Consider the following 24,379-nt stretch of genomic DNA (forward strand, 5'->3'; position numbering starts at 1 on the left):
TTAGGACTGAAATCAGTAAAGACATGCATTTTAGTTTCAGACTTCAAATCCTTCAGAAAATGTATGTCAATACAAATCCTGTTACTCTATCAAATTTCTAAATTTGTAAGAGCAATATTTAAAATCCATCCCTATTTTAGGGCCTTTGTCACCCCATTTTGTTAGGCTTTGTCCAGACTTCTTGTACTAAGAGGTTGAAAGGTATGAATAGGCACACACACACACACACACACACACACACACACACACACACACACACACACACACACACACACACACATCCTTTTGGTGATCGTGTTAGTCAGTCAGCTTATGTTAAATAAATACACAATAATGAAAAAAAAATAATTATGACTGTAACAGTACATGTACAACATAAAACAACTGGGCCAAACTTCCCTATATTAGAACCATTTTTGTTAATTAAGTAACAAAACAACTACTGAAAAGAGTACACAACACAGTTACCCATGTAATCCATGAAACATTAATTACACAGTTTAGCAGTGTACCTCTCAACTGTCCCTGATTTTGACACAAATTTTAGCTCTGTCCCTCTTAATCCCTCCTAAAATTGGTGACTTTTGGAGAAATGGTGGAGAGTTACACTTCATAAATAATGACAAAAATTAGAGTTACAGACTTTTTTTACTTTAGAAAATGTATATTAATCTGCATGTTCTTATTCTGTTAACATTTCAAGTTAACAGCACTGATATTTTAAAAAGTGTCCCAGATTATTTCAGGATTTGTCCTTGATTCTGTTGAGATTTGTCCCTATTTAGTTAAGAGCTATGGTCCAGTGTACTTTACGTAAAGTACATTACTGGAGCTTGATATCTGACCACAATTGAGCCAATTAACAAGATTTGTAGTCTACAAAAACAGCAAAGCAGATAAAATACTCACAGATAAACATTATACTGCAGCATACCTACATTATACTGCAGCATACCTTCTCAAGTTTTTCATAAAATTGTAGTCTTCTGGCAAATTAGGGCCAAGTCATTAAAGATTGACGTCAGAAAATGTTGGAAGGCATTTGAGTTTCAGGCTTCATACGTACCCTTCAGAAAACTCGTGTTAATGCAACGCCTGTTATTCTATCAACTTTCTAAATTTATAAAAGTAATATTTAAAATCTGCCCCTATTTTTTGTTCTTTGTCCGGCTTTGTACTAGAACATTACCCCACCAAGATTTTCGTGCAGGAATGGGCGTGGCCTACATGATTGACAGGGCTGAGTGACAAGCCATGCAGATTGTACAGTGACATGGTGAATGTTAATTGTGAATATTCACTTTATGACCGTTTTTAACATAGGCTTCATGGTTTTTATATTATCTTTAATTAGAGTTAGTACAGCCTTTAGTATACGATATGTAATAAAACGTATCCTCATTTTCTACATTTATAAGTGCACCGTCGAAAGCACCGCATGCCCTGGGTGTCTGACTTGCTTTGTCACTTTGTACTTAACCACATGCTGTGTTGTAGGGTAAGAAATGGGTCAGAAGGGCAGTATGTACGCAGTATCCACAAATTCCCGTTTTGCAGTCCATACCCATAATCAAGCACTCCCAGCTTTCTTTGGTATAATGTTTGCAGTAATTGCTTTTGCCCCCTGCACCCCCCCCCCCCACACCTTTCTTTAAACATTTTTCTGGAAATAAAGCAACAAGCAATATTCTGAGGCAGTGGGGACAATAAATAAATGCAATAAAAAAGACCTTCCAGAAAGGTGCCACCTACACCCCACACCTTTACAGATTAGGAATTTTAAATCTGTGTAATAGATTTTATACATGCAGCATTTTATGTGCAAGCCCCCTCCCCTTTAAAGAATTGTAATTCTCAGTATAGTAGTGTAATACTTTTGTATAAATGCAGCATATTCTGTGTTTGTTGTAATAGGTAAAAATCTGTTTGGATCGGTATACCATTTGTAAGTACACGTTCTGCCAAATTATTTAGTCTAATAACATGTAATATATCGAAGCTTTTGATAAATGGAAATCCTAGTACCAGTAAATATGGGAGAAAAGGCGTATTGAAATAATTACAAAATTTAGTATACTCATTTCATTGAGGATGGTTTTTCCAAGTTTATTCAAAGCAGTTTTCAAAATAAATTAATGCGCAGAGTGCTGCGCAGGGTTTGAGCAGTCCTTGCTACTGCTAGGGTTACCACCTGTCCCTCTTTGAGAGGGACAGTCCCACTTTGGGCAGTAGTGTCCTGCAAAAAAATTTGAAAAAAATGGCAAATGTCTTGAGATTTTAGGACAAAATTATTTCCTATATTTTATGTAATAGTTGCATAAAACAGTTATTCTGCATCTGAAACACCCAAATGTTATATGAAACAGAATAAGCAACTAAAATGGTACAATAATAAGCTTTTATTTAGGCAAAAAAGTGAACTTATGTCCCTTGTACTGGCCGTGGGTATGTTTTAGCCTGCAGAATCTGATGTTTGTACCAAAAATGTCCCACTTTGGGCATTTGAAAAGGTGGCAACCCTAGTTACTGCGCATCTGGTGGAGTAATGTTCTAAAACAACCCCCCATTTAAGGTTTTATCCAGATTTTTTGCTGTAGTAGTTGAAAAATACGAGTCTGTAGCTGTAAATGTTAATTTAGAATTCTAAACGTTTACAGAAGGCGGATTCTCGTCCGACCATTTAACTCCAACCACTGGCCTCTGCACGTCCTTCTACTGCAGCAAGTACACACCCATTGGGTAAGTGACTTGATTGACATAGAGTTGTGAGACTACCCGGGCATGTAACACATACAATCCCATCCAATGAGCCAATTAACAAGTTTCATGTTTTTTGAATTACGTGCGTGTCAAGACGCCGGCTTATTGTTTGTAGAGTAATTTATTTATTTATTTTTTCGTGTTTTATTGAAAACAGCGAGTATTACGAACTAGTCGCTAACTTGTGAATGTTCTTAGTTTTAGTGTGTATAAAGAAGGTAGGAGTTATGTGTTTTTAAAGTATAACGTATTTTCTGAGGTGTTTAGCATTCATGACGGCTGGAGGAAGATGGGTTCTATGACAATGGTTGGTGTAGACAGTTGGGTTCAGTACTGACTTTATTATCGAAGCTTACGGCAATGTTATATACATTTATAATGGCCTGTTTGTGGTGTTGAAAGACTTCATTGGCTGTTGGTCTGTCCAGCGACTGCCCAGTGCTGGCTGTTAAGGAGATTAATTTGTAGTTGTTTGGCTGCTCCCCTTTACCCCCTATAAATGGCTGTATCCTTTAACTGCAGAGAGTGACCTGTGCTTTTATTCTGAATTAAAACTTGGACTGACTTTATTTTAGATTTTTTTTTTTTTTTGGATCTGTCATTTGTAGTCAAAGTAATAGGACATGCGCTGTCTGTGTATTTATTGAAGCATTTTCTGGGATGAACTGTATTAAGACTTTCACTTGTGAGATCATTGCGGTATTGTTGTTTGAATGCTACACTTTGGCTGGTTGCACACTGGACCATGTCTAGTGAAATTAAGCGTGTATGGTGTTTGGGATGAGGAATGTTTCCTTATTCGGTGGAAATGTCTCTTCCAAAACTTGCACGTACAGGTGCATGATCAGAAAGTACTTTTTTTAGCAAACTGGTGTAGTTTTGCATATGGCTCAGAATTTGGTTCGCAGTGTTACGATGTGCGAGTTTTGACAGGTCATATAAAGGGCAAAAACATATCTGAGTGTTTACCCTGATTTGTCAAGTGCGCAGGTTTGCTGCTTAAGGAAGGATATTACTTTGTGAGAATAATCCGCCGCCTGCTTTGAATGCTGGGTTGTTAAGGTACCTTGGCAGTTCATTGGGGGATTAAAGGCTGCTATTCATCAGTGGTTTAGGAGTGTTGTCACGTTGCATGCAATGCACGCCAAGCCTCTTAAGCGTTACTTCGTTAGCATTCTTGTTCAGCAACCAAGTATGGAATGAGATCCAGTTAAGACCGTAAAAGCTTACTGGCTATATTAATCTGAATTTTCTTGATTTAATATTAAGACACTGTGCTTACTGTTTCTCATGCATTTGTCTGAGAATGGATTCTTTCTGTGGCTACATTAAAGAATTCGCATCTTTCCCAGCCAGAAAAGTTTAAAATGAAGTCCTTTTTAACAAGAAATGTAGTATTGCGTTTTAGGAAATACTATTCATTTTTTTGTTTCTCCATGCAGTTAAATCTGGCAAATGTTTTTGATGAAAAGTTAGTGATACAACAGGTAGAATTAGGTGCCTTTGATGTAGAAGGTTGTGGGTTGTATTCTGACACCAGGAAGATGCACTACTGACACTACAGTGCAGTCAGCGTAAGGGGGTGCTGCACTCTTGACTGTATCCTCTTCTTTTGGATGAGATGTTAAACCAAGATCCCATTTGCTTGAGTTGCTGGTAGTTCAGGTGAATGTAAAAGATCCCATGACACCTGTGTAAAAAAAAAAAAAAATGGGAGAAATTCCCCTTAATCTTCTCCAGGTTTCTCTTGGTAGTACGTGTACCACCTCGGGTCTCCTCTGAAATGAGACCACTAGCCTAGATTGGCTACAACAAAGGATATAGCATGAATACAGTTCCAATGCCAATTTAGTTAGTTCCACATTGTACACTTAGACAGTTGAATGTTATACCTGTGCAGTATAGTAGGTGATGCAGAATACTGGTAATAAGCACCTTAGGCAAATGTCCCTGTATGTAGTGCTCATATGTATTGAGAGTAAGAGAATTACAAAATACTTAATAGCACTGTAATTTTTTTTTTTTTGCTTGTGTATAGCAACTGCACTGAACTATTTATTGATCTGGTACTGGAGTGTCATACTGCAGATCTTTGTAGGCTATGTAATATTTTTTGGCTTTGATAGTAATTAAATAACGAATGATACAGCACTGGACTGTGATGCTCGAGGTCTGATTTTGCACCCTTTTTGTTTTGGATTGCCAGATATATTGATAAGGATCATGTAACAGGATAGGTGTTTGGGAAGCTTTATATTTTGTACATGGTTCATAGGTTCATAGGTTCATACTAGGCTATCTGCCCTAGGGCATTTATATGCCTAGCCAGAGTGTGTGTGGCTTTCACCACCCCTTAGGATGAGAATACTATATCCATTAGTTTGCTGTGCCTCTGTCCAGCAGTGACACAGAGATGATTCCTGGGGTAAACCTACGATCTCCCATCCACTCGTCAAGATTTCTCTTGAACAGAGTCAGTGAGGGGCTCTGCCTCACATGGACTGGGATTCTGTTCCATAGTGTAGAGAGTCTCTGGGTGATGAATCTGTCCCTCCAGCACGTCCTATTTATATCCGTGTTGAGGTTTAAGTCTCTTGCTCTCGTGGCTCTGGTGGATTTGGATTTTTTGAGGTGGAGCATGTCCATTAATTCCGGGTTGGACATGGCCTTGTATGTCAGGCACAGATCACCTCTGAGCAGACGGTATGCGACTGAATGAATAGAGCTAGAGTTTCTTCAGTCGGACAGCGGATGACATATGTTTGAGCCCCTTTATCCTTTTGGTGAGGAACTTTTGGGGTCTTTCCAACTGCTGCAGGTGTCGGGTAAGGTACATTCCGAATGGGGCGTTGTACTCAATTATTGGTCTGATAAGTGAAGAGTACAGGGGTACAATGACCTCTCCTGATCTGGATGTGAATCCCTTCATGATCAGGTGGGCAATGTAGAAGGTCTTCCTAACCACTTTGGCAATGTGAGTGTCAAAAGAGAGGTTACTGTCAACTTGGGTCCCCAGGTCCCTGATAACTTCTTCCGTGTTTAATGGATTACCACCTATGTGGTAATTAGGGGTTACCTTGTTTTTTCCAAAGGGTATGACTATACATTTTTTGGCATTTAGCTTAAGGCCATGGCTCTGGCACCAGTTATCCATTTCTATGAGATCTCTCTGGAGGATGTCTGTGTCTGATGGAGTGTCAATTATGGTGCCCAGTTTGCAGTCATCTGCAAATTTTGTCAGCCACAATCCCCCTATGTTTGCCTGCACTCAGAAAAATAAATGCCGAACAAGAGGGGGCCCAGGACTGAACCCTGTGGGACACCGCTAGTGACCGGCTTAGAGTCTGACATGGCACCAGCAACTCTAACCCTGTGGGTTCTGTCCTTGAGCCAGTTTGCAACCCATCTTGTGACATATGGGTTTACATCTAAGCTGGTGAGCTTTTCTATGATGCCCGAGTGGGGTATTGTGTCGAACGCTTTTGCTAGGTCAAGGTAGGCTGTGTGAACTGCCTTACCCTCATCAATGGCCTTAGTGACTGTTTCAAAAAAGTCGACCAAGTTCAAGAGGCAGGATCTGCCCTTGACAAAGCCAAATTGGGTAGGATCCAGTGTCTGTAGGTCCCCAATGTCTTTATTTATGAGTTCCATTATGATCCTCTCCATAGCCTTGCAGACAAGGCTCGTCAAGCTTATGGGGCGGTAATTTCCAGGGTCCGTAGAAGCACCGCCTTTGTGGAGTGGGACTACAGTTGCCGTACGCCATTCTTTGGAGCACGTATCCTGTAGTAAGGCTAAGATTAAACAGCAGCCTTATGTGTGGGTTTAGTTCCTCATTGAGTTCGTGTAGCACACAGCCGGGGACACCGTCCAGTCCCATTGTTGCTGTGTTTTTTGCTTTAGAGAGAGCAGCTCTCACCTGGGCATCTGAGATGTTTGGGAGGCTAGACTCTGGTGGGATAGATATTTCTCCTTTTGGTGGGAGAAATTTGCACTGAACCTGTCTGCCAGTATGTTGGCAATGTCTGTGGGTTCAGTGATTTTTGTATCATTTTGGACTAATTCTGAGCATATCTGGGAGTTTCCACCCAGGTTTCTAACATAGCTAAAGAAGGCCTTATGATTGTCTTTTGTGTCTTTAGCGATTTTTCTCTCAAAGTTGGCCTTGGATGATTTTATGAGTGATCGTAGTTTTTTACTAGTATTGATCAGAGATGCCTTCCCTTTTAGGGATTTTACTCTGTCATGTAGTAGCTTTCTCCTCTTGTTGTAGAGTTTGTTTATGGCTGGGGTCCACCAGACCGGGCACCTGCCTTTGGTGGAAAGGGTCTTGATTTTATTAGGGATTGCTTGATCCATACATTCCTGGAGGTGCTCGTAGATTTTATTAGGGATTGCTTGATCCATACATTCCTGGAGGTGCTCGTAGAAGGCATTTGTAAGGGTTTCAGCAGCGTGGGTTGTGGTTTCCACTGGCTCGGGGGCCTTGAAGGATACCACTCCAGTCTTAAGAAGTGTGAAGTTTGCTTTTGAGAAGTTCTTCACTGTGGTCTTTTTTGCTGGGGTTGGGAGCGGGATGTGGAGCTCCAGTGAGATTAATTTATGGTCTGATCTCACCAATGAGGGATATACTTCCGGTGTGGAGCATTTTGTCCCCATGTTTGTGATGATCAGGTCTAGTATATTTTCTCCTCTTGTGGGAATGGTGACTAGTTGTTCCATAGCATTTGAGTTTATGAACTCCAGGAACCTTGGGCTAGGGTGTTGGGGCTTGAGTAATGTTCCCAGTCTATGTTTGGGTAGTTGAAGTCACCCAATATGATGGTGTTTGGAGAGACATTCATACTCTCCAGTGTCTTCAGGAAGGCTGTGTGGGTTTCCTGAGTTTGAGAGGGTGGTCTGTAGCATGCTACAAACTGTAGGGCAGTTTTACCTATGGTTAATTGCACCTGGATGGTCTCCGATGCTTCGTGCGTTGCCACTAACCTGGAGGTGTGGGTATCCTTTATGAATATGGATACTCCCCCTCCTTTTGTGGTTCGGTCCGGATTTTGGGGCCGGAACGCATGATATGAGGTATAACCTGATAGTGCTGGGGTGCTCTCAGGAGCTTTGAACCAGGTTTCAGTCACAGCATAGACATCTATGTTCTCCATACTGAGGAGGGCTTCGAGGGCGTGCATCTTGAGGTTTAGACTTCTGGCATTGAGCAGTATTACCCTTAGTTTTTTTCCATTTTTGTTTTCTAGGGTGGTAGGTTTATCATTTTGAGCCTTGCCTAAAAAAGGCACTATGGGGGTGGCAAGAGCCTTTGCCAATATCCGGAAGCCCAGGGGTGACAGGTGCAAGCCGTCCCTTGCGAAGCAGCGTGGCTTGTCAAGCATGTCATCCCAGGCAGACAGACATTGGATCCCCTTAGAATGACACCAGTAATTAAGCCAATTATTAAAGCTGATCATTTTGTCTCTGTATTGTGGCATCATTATTGGTAGGGTACTGCTCAGGGTCAGGGTCATACCGGCCTGGGCTACATAATCTGAGAGCTCCTCTGTCTCTTTTCATGTAGTCCAGGGAGGTACATCTCAGGTCGTTCACACCGGCATGGACAATGACTGAGTCATACTTGTACTTGCTGTGGAGTGACCTGAGTGCTTGTGTTATGTGGCGGATTCTAGCGCCCGACAGGCAGCTTACTGTGATCTTTTCCTTGTTCAGTCTGGTGAGTGGGTGAGTGGGACGTCAGTGTGTCTGACTATGGAGTCCCCTATAACAAGTGTGTCTGGCATTGTGTTTGACCTGAAGGGCTGTGACTGTTTAGCACACTGACTTTGAGAACTATGTGTTGCATGTCTTATGTCTTGAGGTGGCAGTTGCTTGGGTGTCTGCTTTGGAGGCCTCTGTAGTTTTGGTAGATTTTTGATCAGTGCCTCCGAGTATGTCTCTGTGTGTTTGTGTTTGTTTTGCAGTTGTGATTAGTTCTATGTGAAACTGGGTTTGTGGTGTGCGTGGTTTCCTTCTCCTCCTGTCTGGTCTTGCCAGTCCTGAGCTGAGAGAGCTCAGCCTCCAGTTTGGCTATATAGTTGCATCTCTCACATGTATTTGTGTTTTGTGGGAGAAGGAGTGGGTTGTCTGTGTACATGAGGCAATTGTAACATTGCCTCAAGATGCCCAGATTCACCAGCTGAACAGGAGAGGACGTTAGCAACTTACCCTTCAACATGCTAGAAAAAGTGAAAAAGTTTGCTGTGTAACTGAGTCAGAAGGGACCTATAGGGAAATGGGTACTCAAGGGGATTCTAGGCTAATGTAGTACTTTGTTTAGTATATAAGTACTTTACCTATATAAAAATGCTTTACGAGCAAGTGCTGAGCTTTTGAGATAGAGAATAGACTGTTTAGATTGCAAGTAGAGAAGTTCTAAGGGAAAAATTGAAGAGCAGACTTTACGGAGCCAGAAATAGTTTAACCTTGTTTAACCAGCGCTGCCCGTTGGTGCTCTATGGGCAACTCAGCGCTAAATCATGCTAAAGCGGGCTTTATAGCAGGGGGTTGAAAAGAGCTAGGAATTGACCCAAAATGGCCAATAGACTACAAGTTTCTGGCTGGAAACCACTTGTCTAGGGACAAATAGGCTGCTCAACAAAGAAGCTTCCCTTTATCCAAATAAGGATACGGAATAGCACAGGAACCAAGCCAAAGCCCAGAGATCAGCAAACTCTGAAGACTGGACTATTTTAGTTCAGAAGATATTTTTTTGCAGAAAACAGAGGAAAAACAGACAGTAAATGCTATAAATGCTTTTAAACGGCTAGCGCACTTGAGTGTGTTAGCCTACAGGTAAAATTAAGCAACAAATAACTTTTTAAAAGTGCAGAACAGTTAATCAACACAAAAACAGTTAGAATGCAGAGCTGTATAAACAGGCGAAAATGCAGTCGCTAAGCAGTAAATAATCAAAAAGCCAGAAAAAAATACTTATATCAGTTATAGCAAATACAGTTATAACAAATGCTCTGAAATATACTGTCTATTTCCAAAATGTTTGAGAAGGACAGTCAGAACACAAGAAGGTTCAGGCGAAAGAGAAAAAAAAAAGTTTTGTTTTACTTTTTGAAAGGGAAAAAGGAGGAACAGAAGGCCTTATCAAATGTTCTCTCTGTATTGGGCAGAATGAGCTAATGACACTAGACTGGGAGGTGTGTCACAGTAGGGGCGGGCAACTGCAAAGCCACCAAGTATAAATAGCCTACAGACAGCAAGCACTAGAGAGACAAATGAAAGTTTTTAAACAGATAAGGATTTGTGAAGATACTGAATAGACAAAGTGCTTTATATATATTAAATTTTAAAAACAGTAATCTGTAAAAAAAAAAAAAATCAAGATACTTATATTTTGAGCTCAGTTGCGGTCAACAACTTCTCCAGTCTGCACTGGAAAGATAAAAATAACTTGTGCTTTCAATGCAATTGAGATGAACTAAATGAGGTTGATCTTGAGTACTTGTGCTCCTAAAGGTTAATACTTGGGCATCCTCTGCAGGCACTGACCATCTTGATATACAAGAGTACCAAAACTTAATGCTGGAAAATAGCGATTCTGGTTCTTGGATACTAAAAGATATTTTTTCTTGACATGTTTTTAACCCAGCTTCGAAAGTCATGTTTTAAGTATTACTGCTTGTATATGTCAGCTGTACTCCAAATCTTTTTTTTTTTTTCCCCCGCCCTTTTTTTGACTTTCTGATGAAAGTTCACATTCTTTACTACTGCATTTGTCATAGTGCAAACCTTGCTTGTAGCAGAACTTTTGTATGACTCGATGCTTTGCATGTTTGTCTGTAAATGAGGGTTGTCCTAGTCAGATGTGACACAGAACAGTGTGTTTTAAATTTGTATCTCGTACATTTGGAAACCATCTCTGTAGTGTACTTATTATAGAAGGATTATTTCAAAGGATGCATCATTCTATTTTTCTTTTAAGTATTGAAAGAACTCTTCTGTGGAAAGACTACAGAGGTGGATTTATACTTTTGATCTGTTTGTAACAGGATGAAAAGTTTTGGTGTATGTAAGAAGTGCTTATTAACTTTATACTGTATGTACTGCATGCATTGAGTGTGGACCATCTCTGCTGTATACCTGTTTAAAATGGGATGAATAGCTGGACCCACATACTGCATGTGTGTGTTTACAAATGCTTTTCACCAACAACATGCCCAGGTACACACTGTTATTGGGAGACATTGCATCAAAATGGTTCATTTGTTAAAATTGTTCCTCTTTTCAGAAGTGTTATGGTCATGGAGGTGGTATATTTAAGTTGGAGATGTGAAGGGGCAAAGCCCATACTAAAAAAGTGATGATACTACAATTTCGGTCATCCATTTGACAACATGGCTGTTGGCAGAATTGACCAAATGTCCCTGTGGCAGACATTTCTTAAATTTTTTTATAAGTACACATTGCATCAGAAAATTCTATCTTGTACAGAGTTGAGCTAAATACGGTTAACTCTGAAATGTCTGTTCATTGTTGTTGACTGATACTTTTTTACACGGATTTCTTTTATACTCCACACTGCATGATGAATTTGAACCTTCCTTTATTCTCGCTCCTTCTCCCCTTGATTGCGAGTTGATGGAAGAGACATCATGCGTGCAGCTAGTGGGATTTTCTCTTTGTATTCCCGAAGCCCTGTTTGTGAGTGATGTGGCCACCAGTGTCATTGTGGGAGTACCTTATGATCCCCATTGGGATTTACATGCTCGTGCTTGCACACACCACATGCATACTTTAAGAGCTGCCATTGCCTGCTTGCAGTCGCCAAACTTGCATCACCTTAGTCTTATGGCCATTGTAAACATGCTAGCCTCTGCTTACACAGAAGCAGTCAGCTGAATGGGCTACCATCTCCCTTCCTTCAGGGTGGTTGAGCAGGCCTAAGCTGCAAGTTCCCATTCTCCCTTGCCTGTCTCTTCTGTTTGCTGAACAGCTAATCACTCTGTGGTTGTCTGGGCTACGATCTGGCCTTTATATCCCAGTAGTACAGTGCTGGACACCTTTAGAAAGATTTTTGTGGGTGCAATAGGTAATTGAATCTATAAGACATTAAATTTCATATGCAATATTCCCCCTTTGGACATCTGTGGATATTAGCAGCATTTTTGTTGTTACTGCTTAGTTTGCAAATTAGAAAAAAAATGTCAAAATCAGCACCTGAAAATGATCAGAGTAATGTCATCATTTCTAACAAACCCCACTGCTATCTGTTTTGAGTGATGGTTTTTAGTTTGATCTTCAGGGAAAGACCTTTCACCCTCCGACATATTGAGCAGCCCCTGTACCTGCAGGGTTCTTAACAGTGCTATCTACAACATAAAAAAAAAAATTGGAACCTGAATAGAGGCAGCAGATAAAGACTTGTGTTAAAACCCCGTAACTTTGTGCATCACTTGGCTTGTAATAAGAACTGTTGCTCTGCTAATTTGATAATAACATAATACTGTGCTTTTAAAACGAGCTAGCAATTGGGAAAAGTAACTGTTACCTCTTTCTACAGTCAGGGCGACAGCTGTTTGGCACTACCGACATTCGGGTCGGATTTAGGCTCTCCCTCTTAGCACTAATAACACCAAAGGTATTACCCCAAGCTACTTGTATTTTTCCTCTCCCCTAGCTACCTCTACAAATTCACTTTGCTTATTTTTAACTCGGTAACTGTACTTTACACTCTGAGATCAAATCTCTGATTTGTTTCTTGAGAACTGGGTTCTGGCTCCATTTCTCCCTTTATAATTGGCTATTCCTTCTCCCTACCCCTCCGCCTATCCAGTAGAGGCCTGCCAGAGCTTTAATAAACTCCTGGCGCCATTTTTTGAATTGCCGTAACAGCTGTGCGCCCTGGAGTGTGAGCGACCTCATAGAAAGGAATCTGTGCTGTTATCTTGCATTATTTTTAATGATCTTTTCTCTCTTTTTTTCTGCCTATTTTTTATCAGTCACAATTTCCATGTAATTATAGACTGACCCTAGTGTATCATATCTGTTTGTAGTGCTTATACGCTTCTGTGGTCTAAAAGTGTAAATACCATGTGTTTAGCTTCACTGCAACTGATTACAATTGATATATTTCGCTGTTATGAGTCAAGTAAACGGAGTTATATCTTTGCACGTTACAGCACTCGTATAAGTATAGTTTGAGATTGTAGTGAATACGCACAGTTCTAGGGTCCTGGTGTATGAACCACGTGTTTGGTTCTCAGTAAATGGTTACATTTACAATACTGCTCAGTTGCGATAAACTTGCATTGATTTCTAGTATTACTAAATGTACGCTGTTACTGCTCAGTTGTGATGAACTCATATTGATTCATAGCATTACTTTATGTACTGCTTTTAATGTACTATAGTGGCAATAGTTTTTAGTGTAGTTGTTCAATGCCTAATGATAGTACTAATTGCATAGCATCTGTACTGTACTAGGAATTGAGCAGTGATATATGGGAAGGTAGCCAGCATTGACCAACCTGTATTTTGTTGAACTGCATAGAGAATTGCTAGATTTGTTAAATGCCATGCTTAAGTTAGCAGTTGTATCCGTTCATCAAAATGACCTTTTAAACTACTTGATCATAGTGTTCGGTAATATCACTCTTTGGCTAGACTGCATCCTTTACCTTTCCTGTATTTACCCTGTTTCTTCATTTTTCTCTTACTACACAGTCCCAGACATTATATTGAACAGCCCCGTATCTGCAGGGTTCTAAACAGCGCAATCTACAACTTAAAAAAAAGGATCGGAACCTGAATAGAGGTGGCAGATAATGACATGTATGTCAAAACCCCATAACTTTATGGATTACTTAGCTTGTAAAACTGTTGCTCTGCTAATTGGATAATATAATGCTGTTCTTTTAAAATGAGCTAGCAATTGGTAAAAGTAACGTATCTCTTGCTACACTCAGGATGACAGCTGCTTGGCACTACCAACGTTCGGATCGGATTTAGGCTCTCCCTCTCAGCACTAATAACACCAAAGGTATTACCCCAAGCTAGTTGTATTTTTCCCCCTCCCTCAGCTACTTCTACAAACTTTTTTGCTTATTTTTAACTCAGTAACTGTACTTTACACTCGTACCTTATTTTCCTTACCTGAGATCAGTCTCTCAGATTGTTTGATAATTGGGTTCCAACCTGCTCTGGCTCCATTCCGCTCCCCTACCCCCTTTCCCACACACCCTTGCTCTCCCCAGGTTTATACCCATAGGCCCAAGCCTCCTCCAATCAAATCTCCCATACCTCCTTATAACCCCTCCCATACCTCTACCTCGCATATTCTCCCATTATCAGTTTGATAATTCTTACACCCCTAATACTTTTCCTCCTCTCTGTACAACTTTTCTCTGTAACAAAGTAATCTTACTATCCCCTCTGTACTACTCTATTCACTGTTGATAATTTTATCTCGCCTCATACCTTACATGGTTACTCCCAAACATCCTTCTAAGTCAATCTGACTCGTGCCCTACCAGCTACACAATAAATCCTTGTACCAGATACTCTTTCTGTTGGCCTCACTAAGCCTACTAATTTCAACTATCATCATCTCCTATCACTCAAGCTTTCACAAACTCCCTCCATTCCACTCCACCTCTAATATCAATCCAATTACCTTCAAGCCAGTTAACATCTATATCGGTAGCTCCATCTTTAATGATACAACCTTTACCCAAGCTAAATTGCCACAACTGGTCTACTCAAACTTACCCACTATCTCATTACAATATGATAAAAGCTTTAGCAGATACCTGAAACACATTGTCCAAATTGCATCTAGACTAACCCTGTGTGAGGACATGCATCCAAACCCTGTCCCAGCCAACAATCACCCAGCTTCAGCACTTCACCCAGGTCTGCAAATAAACACTAATCCTTCATCAATCATTCCCAGTAGAGACAAAGCACATATTGTAATACTGAATATGAACATCAGAAGTATAAACAGAATCCATGAGCTCCATGCTAACTTGGCTCTCTACTCTCCAGACATTGCTCAACTTAAGAGACCTGGTTAAATCCCAACACCTATAGTAAAGAGAAACTACCCACAGGCTATAACATAAGCTCTGACAGAATAAATAAGAGACTGTGGTGTAGCTCTACTCATGTATATAAAAAACTTTCCATAGAAACATTATCTGACAAAACCTTAGAACTTTAAAAATGCAGAAATATTGTATGCCAAACTAAAAATCAACCCCAGTATACACACATACAGTAGGTATTTACATTCCACCAGGACATAATATTCCAGTGCTGGAAAACATACTACACTGGTGTTGCAATAACTTAAGTCAGGAAACACTTCTATAATGGGTGATCTTAATATAGACTGGTCAGATTGCAGTTCCCCACACCCTACTGTACTGTTGTCTACTAGACAACGTCAGTGATAATCTTCCCACTTATCTCGTCAGAAAGAAAACATGCAAGCTAAGCAACCCATTCTGCTACAAATAAGAAATAAAAAGCAATTGAGCCCCTGCAAACTTAGTGATACTTTAACATTTTAGGACACCTATTAAAGCTCCTACCCCTACAAGACACAATAAAGTACTTCAACACAACTTTCCTTTCCAGTCTAGATGCACAGGTACCAAGTAGACATATACGTGTTAAATCCCAACTATGCCCTATGGTGAAAAAGAGAAACTAAATCTGAAGTAGTTTACTTCCATTTGGTCTTCAACCTGTGGGTTACGGATCCGTATCAGATCCGAGCCGGCAACTTTTACTAGCATCAGCTCAGAGCTCCAAACTCCTCCCCTTACCCATAATACACCTCAACTGCCTTCCATCCCCAGATCTCGTTTGCAGCAAATTATTTCAGCATAGTGTCTTCTGAGCTTCAACTAGTCAGTGGGTTTAAAACCTTTCATGAGTAAATAATTTTTCTAAATTTCTCTGTTTAGTATAGGTCCCCTTTCTCCTCCCCTCTGTTGGTGTGTCGAGTGTTAGTGGTTTTAGGTTAGTTTGTTCTGTGGTGTAGGTAGTAGCTTCCCCCACCCCCCTCAGTGTTTTCTGTAGATAAGTGTGGTGAGTGGATGTGTGTGTGTTATTTAGAAAGAATCTGGTTTTTATTAAGGTTAGCTTTCTAAATATAGTATGGCTGAAAAGCTTGTTTTCAAGCACTGCACAGTGTAGCCATAAGTTATCTCCAGCGGATGGCCACACTCTGTGTGTTTTGTGCTTGGGCGTGGCCCACCTGAGTGTGGATTGTGTGGGCTTCAACCCCCACGCCCTTAAGGATAGGAAGGCCAAGTTGGCCCTCAAAGGCTTTCTTCCTCCTTCAGACTCGTCTCCGGCTTCGGTCACAGCGGCTGCTGTGGCTGCCTCTCCCTCCTCTCTTCCTCTGGCTTCTCCTCCCTCCCAGGCTGCGACTCAACCTCCTGTACCAAAGCCTGTGGTAGCGGAGCAGAAAAGAGGGAGAGAGAGAGTCTAAGACTGGGGGAAAAGAGAAAGAGGTCCCCAGACCTCGCTTCTCCGAGTAAGACACCACGGATCCATGATTCCCCTCGGCTCCGATCTCAGAGGTTCTCCCCGGAGTCAGGAGACACATCCAGCTTCTCGGGTCTCGGTGCCCCGATCTGCCAGGTCAGAGTCCGTGGCCTCGTCATGGTCTGCCCGCTCTTTGTCGGACATGGATCTAGATAAGATGATTAGGTGATTTTTTTTTTTTTATCCGTGCACAGATCCAGATGGGGGTCTGGAGGGGGGCTCACTTCCTTCTTTTAACCCATATTTCTTTCTCCGATCTGACCTTCAGGTTCTTGGTATTCTGATCTGAGGTTGGCTTTGGTCAGGGGGTTGGTGCCGACGGTACCTGCTTCCTCTGTGCCGACAGCTGCCTGGAGCATTTTGGATCTGACCAGCTTGGATCTGCGCCGTTCTCGGAGCTGGAACTTGGGTGTTGGATCAGAGGTAGTGGAACCTTTTTCATCGGCTCTGACTTTGTCTGGTCAGGTTCCTTCCCTCAGAGCTCTGTCTACCTTGGGCCTGGCATTGATTCTCTCGTTGGACCCGGGGAGACCGCCCTCCTTATTGGTGTCTAAGGAGGTTCACTTTCCTTCGGCATTCGTGGTAAAAAGGGTTTTCTCTGCCGGATTGAGACCTCTGACTACCCCCTTGAACTCCTCCCAGCCCCCCTCGGCTGTCTACTATTCCCCATCGTTTTACCAGAGGGACAGCTCGTGCTCGAAGAGCCCCAGACTGCCCCCCCCAAGGAACAAGTGGTTTGCGAGCGCCCTACCGGAGAGAGACTTCGCAAGCATACATGCAAGAGGAGGCACTTGGACTTGAGCCCCCCCCCCCCCGAGTCCCTCACAGAGAACACGGACTTAGATGATGGAGGGGATTCTCCTAGGTCACCTCCCGAGGATGTCTCCTTTGGAGACATCCTGGAGATCCTGCATCACCAGGTCTGCCCCCAAACCTTCTTCTGATGAATCTGTGTTCCTGAAGGCTTTCGGCGTGGGCCCATCTACTTCCTGCGTGTCCCCTCCTTCGGATCCTTTGGTGGATCTGGTCACCTCGTGGGCATGGAAGGAACCGGACACCATGGAGCCTATCCCAAAAAGGACTGACAAGATCATAAGCACCCCCCCCCCCATAGATGGTCCAGCTTGGAATAAGGGCTCCCCTGTAGACGCCACAGTGGTAGCAGCAGCCCCCAAGAAGGAACTTGCTCAGAGTTCCTCGTTCCACCCTCCTGACAGAGAGTCACTGATGATGGACTGCCTAGGGAAGCGGGTGTACGCTTCAGCTACCTTTTCGATTAGGGTGCTGAACTACTTAGCCCATGTCACCAGACTCCAACACAACCTGGTATAGGAGCTGGAGGAGTCTCCCCCCAAGTCCATGTCACAGGAGGACAAGGCTTCGTTCTCCGTGAGGATGGCCACTTTAAAAGCAGTATCAAAGACGTCCATGTGACCCTCTTCCATGCTACTAAAGGAGCGGCTAGGATGGCTGATTCCGGCCTGTCCATGAGGCGTAACGCCTGGCTCAGATTATGTCAATTTTTCCAAACCCTTCAAGGTGTCGTTTGTCAATACCCCTTATGACGGCTCTACACTCTTCGGTAAGACTGTCAAGGAGACATTAGTCCAGAGTGAGAAGGACGGGAAGACGCTGTCTGCTGTTGGGATCTGCTTCTCTAACCCTCAAAGGTCCTTTTCCAGGAATCTGAGAGGGCAAAAGATGTGGTGCCAAAGAAAACTGGGGACTTAAGACCCATTCTGGACCTCTCTATTAACCTGTCAGTTGCCAAAGAGAAGTTCCGGATGGTCGCATCACAGTCCATCATGCCGTAGCTGCAAGAGAGCGACTGAATGTGCTCGTTAGACCTAGGAGTTGATCATTACCAATTTCGAGCCCTACCCTTTGGTCTCACCACAGCCCCCAAGGTGTTCACCAAAGTGATGGCAGTGGTAGCGGCTCACCTGAGGCTTCAGGGGATTCAGGTCTATCCATACCTGGACAATTGGCTCCTCACTGCTCCCCCCAGGCGTCTACTTTCTCAAACCAGGGATTATTTCCTGACTCTTGCCCTGTGTTTGGGGATCACAATCAACACATCCAAATCTCCCCTAGATCCTGTACAGGTGATGGACTACATTGGTGCCAGGATAGATACTCTTCAGTGCAAAATAATTCCTGACCTCGGAGAGAGTTCAAAAATTGAGCATGCATGTCTCCCTGATCTACTGTTCTCATCTTCCTAGGGCACTCAACACCGACTATGCAGTTGGATCGATGGTGGCGACCATAACTCTTCTTCCCTGTGCTCGGTTGCACATGAGAATTCTACAGTGGACTCTAGCTGTACAATGGTCCCTGTTGGAACTGCCATTGACGCATCAATTCAACTCATTCGAGTCTGTTGGTCGTCCCTCATATGGTGGATGAGCTCTGAGGTCATTTTGGTGAGATGACCCTTTGTACCAGCCATAGGCCAAACCACAGTGACCACGGATGCCTCCCAACTTGGGTGGGGGCATTGTTCGGGCAGGACAGTCCAAGGCCTGTGGTCCCCCATATAGAGACCATCTTGCATGTAAATGTCCTAGAGATGAGGGCGGTCCTTCTAGCGTTGCAGGCCCTTCACGCCGTTCTTCCTCTGGGGACGATTACTATGGCTATCAGACCATTCTGATGCCGTACGAGTTGTTTCTGAATCTGTCGGTAGCGGAACAGATCTTCAGCAAGTGGGGTCAACCTTGCTGCAATCTCTTCGCATCTCCTTCCAACATGAAGTGCAACAAGTTTTTCACTCTAAACCCCCCTGATGGGGGAGTCCCCCAGAGACGCCCTAGTTTATACTTGGCCTCCCAGTCTTTTGTATGCTTACCCGCCAGTACCTCTCCTTGTCGATTTTGGGAACAATGTGATCCGCATTGCCCCTTTTTGGCCTCGCCAGGTATGGTTTCCCTTCCTTTGGTCTCATCTTCTGGCTCCAGCTAGGATCCTAGATCCCATTCCGGATTTAATTTCACACCCTTCGGGGGTGCCTCATCCAAATCTGGACAGCCTGAAGCTTACAGCTTGGCTGCTCCAGTTCCCATGATTGCTAGGACTCCTAGACTTTCCTCCTCAGTTAGATTTGTTTTGGAGACTGCTCCTAAAACCAGGAAGTTTATTTGGGCAAGTGGGGAAACGTTTTTCCTTTTGGGCCTCTCAAAGGAGTTTAGACCCTTTCACAGCTCCTATTTCCGCCATTCTTGATTTTCTAGCTGCTGAACACTGAGCTAGTTCTTCTGTCAAAGTTCATTTGGCTGCCATCTCTCATTTTCATGTGGGCAAGAATTCTGCCTCTTTAGCCTCTTCCAGGCTGTGTAAAGCCTTTATCAAAGACACATTTTTGTTATGCCCCCCCCTCCCCGTCAAAGATCCGGGTCTGCCATGGGACCTTACTATGGTTCTTCAAGCTTTGGTCTCTTTGCCTTTTGAGCCTGCTGCAACTACAAATCTGAAATTTTTATCTTGGAAAACAGCTTTGGTGGCTATTACCTCTGCAGAAAGGGTTTCAGTATTACAGGCCTTGTCCATCAAAATTCCTTGCATAATTTTTCACAGATAGGGTTTCCCTTTGAACCAGTCCATCCTTTCTTTCTAAGGTAGCATCACCAGTCAATATCTATCAGACCATCAATTTTGCCTGTGTTTTTTTCCTAATTTTACTAACAAGATGGAATACAAACTCCACATGTTGGATGTTCATAGACAGTTACGATTCTGTTTGCACAGGACAAAAAATTTCTGTAAATCAGGTTTCCACTTATAGAAGGATACAAATCTCCAAGGTCACTATAGCTAGATGGATTTCTTCATGCATCTTGCAGGTTTATAAGGACAAGAAGCATGTCTCCTCCTGGTCAGGTGAAAGCTCATTCCACTAGGTCCATTATGTCTGCCGCCTTTTGGTCTGGTGTGTCGTTGGATGATATTTGTTCTGCAGCTACTTGGTCATCATCTGGTCATCATCTCGTATGTTTATTTCTCATTACAAATTGGGTTTGACTTCTAGAAGGAGAGCATCCTTTGGTTCCTCGGTGCTCTGGAATATCCATCCATGAGGGCCTCCCAGGAGTTTTAGTAGCTGGGGGCTCTGTCCTTCAGGTTGAAGACCAAATGAAGTATGTACTCGCCATAATGTTCCATCTGAGTAGTTGTACTTCGTTTGTCTTCATCCATCCCTCCCTCCTTCTCCCGGACCTTGGCACATGATCAGCCTACAGTCTGCAGTATAGGTCAGAAGTAAATCTTTCAGGTCGGGTTCTCGGTATAAAGTTCAGCAAACTCTATCTGGGGATGGAAGGCAGTGGAGGTGTATTAGGGGTAAGGGGAGGAGTTTGGAGCTCTGCTAGTAAAAGTTGCTGGCTCGGATCTGATAAGGATCCGTAACCCACAGGTTGAAGACCATGAAGTACAACTACTTAGATGAAACATTATGGGGAGTACATAACTGTCAAAGAAAATACTTCAAAAGACCAAAAGCATACGGTTCAGTTCAGGTATCTTTATTCTTGCGCAAGGAGACAAAAAATGCAGTTAGAGTTTGTTTGACTAAAATCAGGAAGTGTCACAATTATTATACCTTTCTTTCATGGCATTGCCCACTACGGCTGACGTAGCAGACCACCAATTCACAATTCTGTTACTTTACAGATGTTTCTCACATTTCTAGCTGACTCTTCAAAGTTTAAAAAAGATTTTTCAGTAAACAGGATGGCCTTTACGACCACCGGTCAATTATAACTTTCTTGCTATGTGATGTTACAAGTCTAGGTACTATGGCTAATTCAAGCACAATGCAAGTACAGATTTCTGAAGCAGTTCATTGTTTATAGTATCTAACTTTCTTGCAGCTTGTGCACTTTTTCATTAGCACGAACAGAGCTTATTGTCCATAATGAATGGATCTACAGAAATTATTATTATTATTCTCCATTTAATTTCCTGACCTAGCAGAAAATCACCTGCTTTCCAGTACATTTCCAAAGCATAAACCTGTATTTTGCTGTGCTAGCAAACTAGGTCAGAGTGCATCTTGCAGTGTATGAAAGTACAATTTCAGAAAAGCATGTTTTCAGTTTCAAATAGAACTAATGTTGCATATAGAATAAAAACGTGTTAATCTTCCCTTATTTTAAATAAGCATTACACACGTATGTTAATTACATATTTTTCTAACATTTCCCCCCATTAATACTTTTTATTCTATTTCAAAAGCAAACAGTTTTCTTCTCCTAACCTCTTCCTTTGAGGATTTGCAGCTAAGAGAGTCATTCAGTTTAAACTTATGAAAGTGTTTCCTTTTTCAACAGTTCTTCAATTTCAGTACTTTGATACAAAGTCTCAAAGTGACATGTCTATAAAATCTTTGATTTAATTTTTTCATGCAGGGAATTCCACTGCAAATACATGCTCCTAATAAAAGTAATCCCACACAAATGGCAATGAGGATGTTCATTAGGATGGAACCCCACCCCCCAAACAAATTCTGGAAAAAGTCCGTCAGTGGGTTCGGGCCTGGCCTGGTCATGTCTGACACTTGCTGAATCACTTCCAAATGATCGTTGATTTCGTGTTTGTCGGGAATGTGCGAACAACACTCGTCTTTGATTAAAGCGCACGTACCACCTCTCGCCGCTAGGGTGAAGTAAAGAGCCATGCGGTTTTGAAGCACCACAGTTCTCATTGCATTCAGCTCATCAGTCATTAATTCAAGAGCAGAAAAAGTTGCATTGCTCATAACCTCGAAGTTTGGATAGCTTTCTCAGTTCCCAAATTGATTTAACTGCACCATATGCAGGGGCTATGCCAGCCCAGGATATGATAGTGTCACTCAAGTCCATGTGTGCTAGTTTACTTTTGTCTTTCACGGAGTTATGGTTCCTCCAGCCTGCTACGATCTGTCCCATCGGATTCTCAGGTTTCTTGATTGGATTTTCAGGTTTCCTTGTGACATCTCTGACATTTCGAATTCTCCCATGAGGCAAAGCTGTAGTGTGCCATATGGCCGGGACCAGGTAACCCAAAAAAACAACTGCCGGACCAATTCTCAGGCAACCATTTGTTTGCCTTTTTCCCCACATATGAAATAAGTGTTCTACCTTAGTATTGATATACACCTTCCCTGCATGAAACATTTTCTTATCTATAATAGACAGTTGCTTTAAAAGAACAAGATTATGTTGTATATCACTGACAGTTTTATGCAAGGACTCAAAGTACGAGTCATAATTTGCATCACAAATTGTTTCTGTATTTTTAGCATTTTTAGGTTTAATATAACCTTTATAAGAAACCGTTACATTACATTTACTCCAACCTACTTGAATCGTGTCATTCTTAAAAAAGCATACAATTCCTGTTTGTGTAACCGGTAGGAATAATGCAATTTTGTCTCTACATTTTACAGGTGTAGTCTCAAAAATCAAGTTTTCCCAGGTCTCCTTGACCCCTAGGGGGACAGCAGCCATTAATAATCCCCCGTATGCTGTTGGTATAGCTGTGCAAATCCAACAATTCGAAATATTAAAAGTCTCAGCATACACATATTTGATTGCTTGGTAAGTGTTAGTTCGGATGCCAGTCTGAGTGTTGAATCACGTTTGTTCAGTCTAGCTGGTGTGGCAGAAGAAAAGAAAGGCCACAGCAAAAAGAACATTGTCACTAATGCAGTTATTAAGATGATTATGCAACACTGCTGAAGTCGTTCAGCATTTCTGTTGTCTGTGGGTCTTGTCATTCTACTGCTGCTGTGTGTTAGCAAGAGTTTTATCAAGTTCAAAGTTTTTGACTAGTTTACAGCGTGTCAAATGAATCCAAGATGAACGTTCTGCAATTTTGACTGCTGTGGGTGTGCTCAGCAGTACTTGATACGGACCTTCCCACTTTGGTGTCGTCCAGTTCTTCTTCTTTTTGATTGTCTTCACCCAGACCCAAGTGCGTGGGGCTACTGCTACTTCGGATGGTTTGGTTTTTATCTGAAACCGAATTAAACTGTAAAAGATGTTTGTTATTCAGCATACTCCTCATATACTCTGCAAGTGTCCAATCTGCTTCCTGGTCTGCAGGCATGAGAGGTTTCCACTGGGGTATATAATAAGCTCTTCCGAAAATCTTTTCGAAAGGTGTCAGTCCTTTTGTATTCGTAACAGTTCTCATGCTCAACAGTGCCAGGGGCAAACAGTACACACAGTTCTTCTGTGTATCTACCATGAGTTTTTTAAGCTTATTCTTTAAAACTCCATTGTGCCTCTCTACTAACCCTGCAGATTGAGGGTGATATGCACAGTGATGTTTTAAAGAAATCCCAAAATACCGGCTCAACTGTTGTATAGTTTGGTTAACGAAATGTGTACCATTGTCACTGTAGATCCTTTCCAGTATGCCATATCTAGGAATAATTTCTTTAACTAGGGTCTTTGCATCAGTGGCTGCATCTGGTTTACTAGTCGGAAAGGCCTCCACCCATTTGGAGAACATATCCACAATGACAAGGCAGTACTTTTTATTTTCACATTTGCTCAATTCTATGAAATCCATACAGATAGTATGAAACGGATACGGTGGTGCGGGCCTTGCTTGGGCTTTAATGCCCCCTGTGCATGATGTTTATTACAAGTGTGACATGACAGGCAAAATGTTTTAGTGTAGTTTGTAAACCCATACGTAGCGAATACCCGATTCACCAACTGTACCATCCCCCCTGTTGAGACTTCGTTTTTTCCATTTTTGTTTTTCAGCTTGTGTAGTAAGTGTCTGCATTGTTTTCAACATTTCTAAGTCTAAGATCTCAGAAGGTTGTAATTCCTCGTTCAAAAGAAATGCTTCTGAGGCTGCTTGCTTTGCAGCTGTATCAGCTCTCGCATTGCCTTTTGAAATCCTATCTTGTTGTTTTGTATGAGCTATGCATTTACAAATAGCTACTTTCTGAGGCAACTGAATAGAATCTAACAAATCTAAAATAAACTGTGCATGGTTAATCGGTTTGCCAGTAGATGTCACCATTCCTCGATTCTTCCACTGTTGTGCAAAAACATGTACAGTAGAA

At 42.1% G+C, this 24,379-nt stretch overlaps 1 protein-coding gene across 2 annotated transcripts in view; it reads left to right on the plus strand.

Moving 5' to 3' along the window:
• Window positions 1-2,807: 2,807 nt before the first annotated feature.
• The window catches only part of SPDL1 (spindle apparatus coiled-coil protein 1), a 1,384,944-nt gene continuing 1,363,372 nt past the window's right edge, over window positions 2,808-24,379 (plus strand). Inside the window, exon 1 of one of the 2 annotated variants that reach the window (XM_044069534.1) lies at window positions 2,808-2,978. The gene's annotated coding sequence lies outside the window, so the exon portion shown is untranslated. The remainder of the gene's footprint in view (window positions 2,979-24,379) is intronic. The other variant, XM_044069533.1, reaches the window with a different exon arrangement.

Source organism: Protopterus annectens, chromosome 4.part0, assembly GCF_019279795.1.
Source record: "Protopterus annectens isolate FY-2018-M chromosome 4.part0, PAN1.0, whole genome shotgun sequence".
Taxonomy (NCBI): Eukaryota; Metazoa; Chordata; order Ceratodontiformes; family Protopteridae; genus Protopterus; species Protopterus annectens.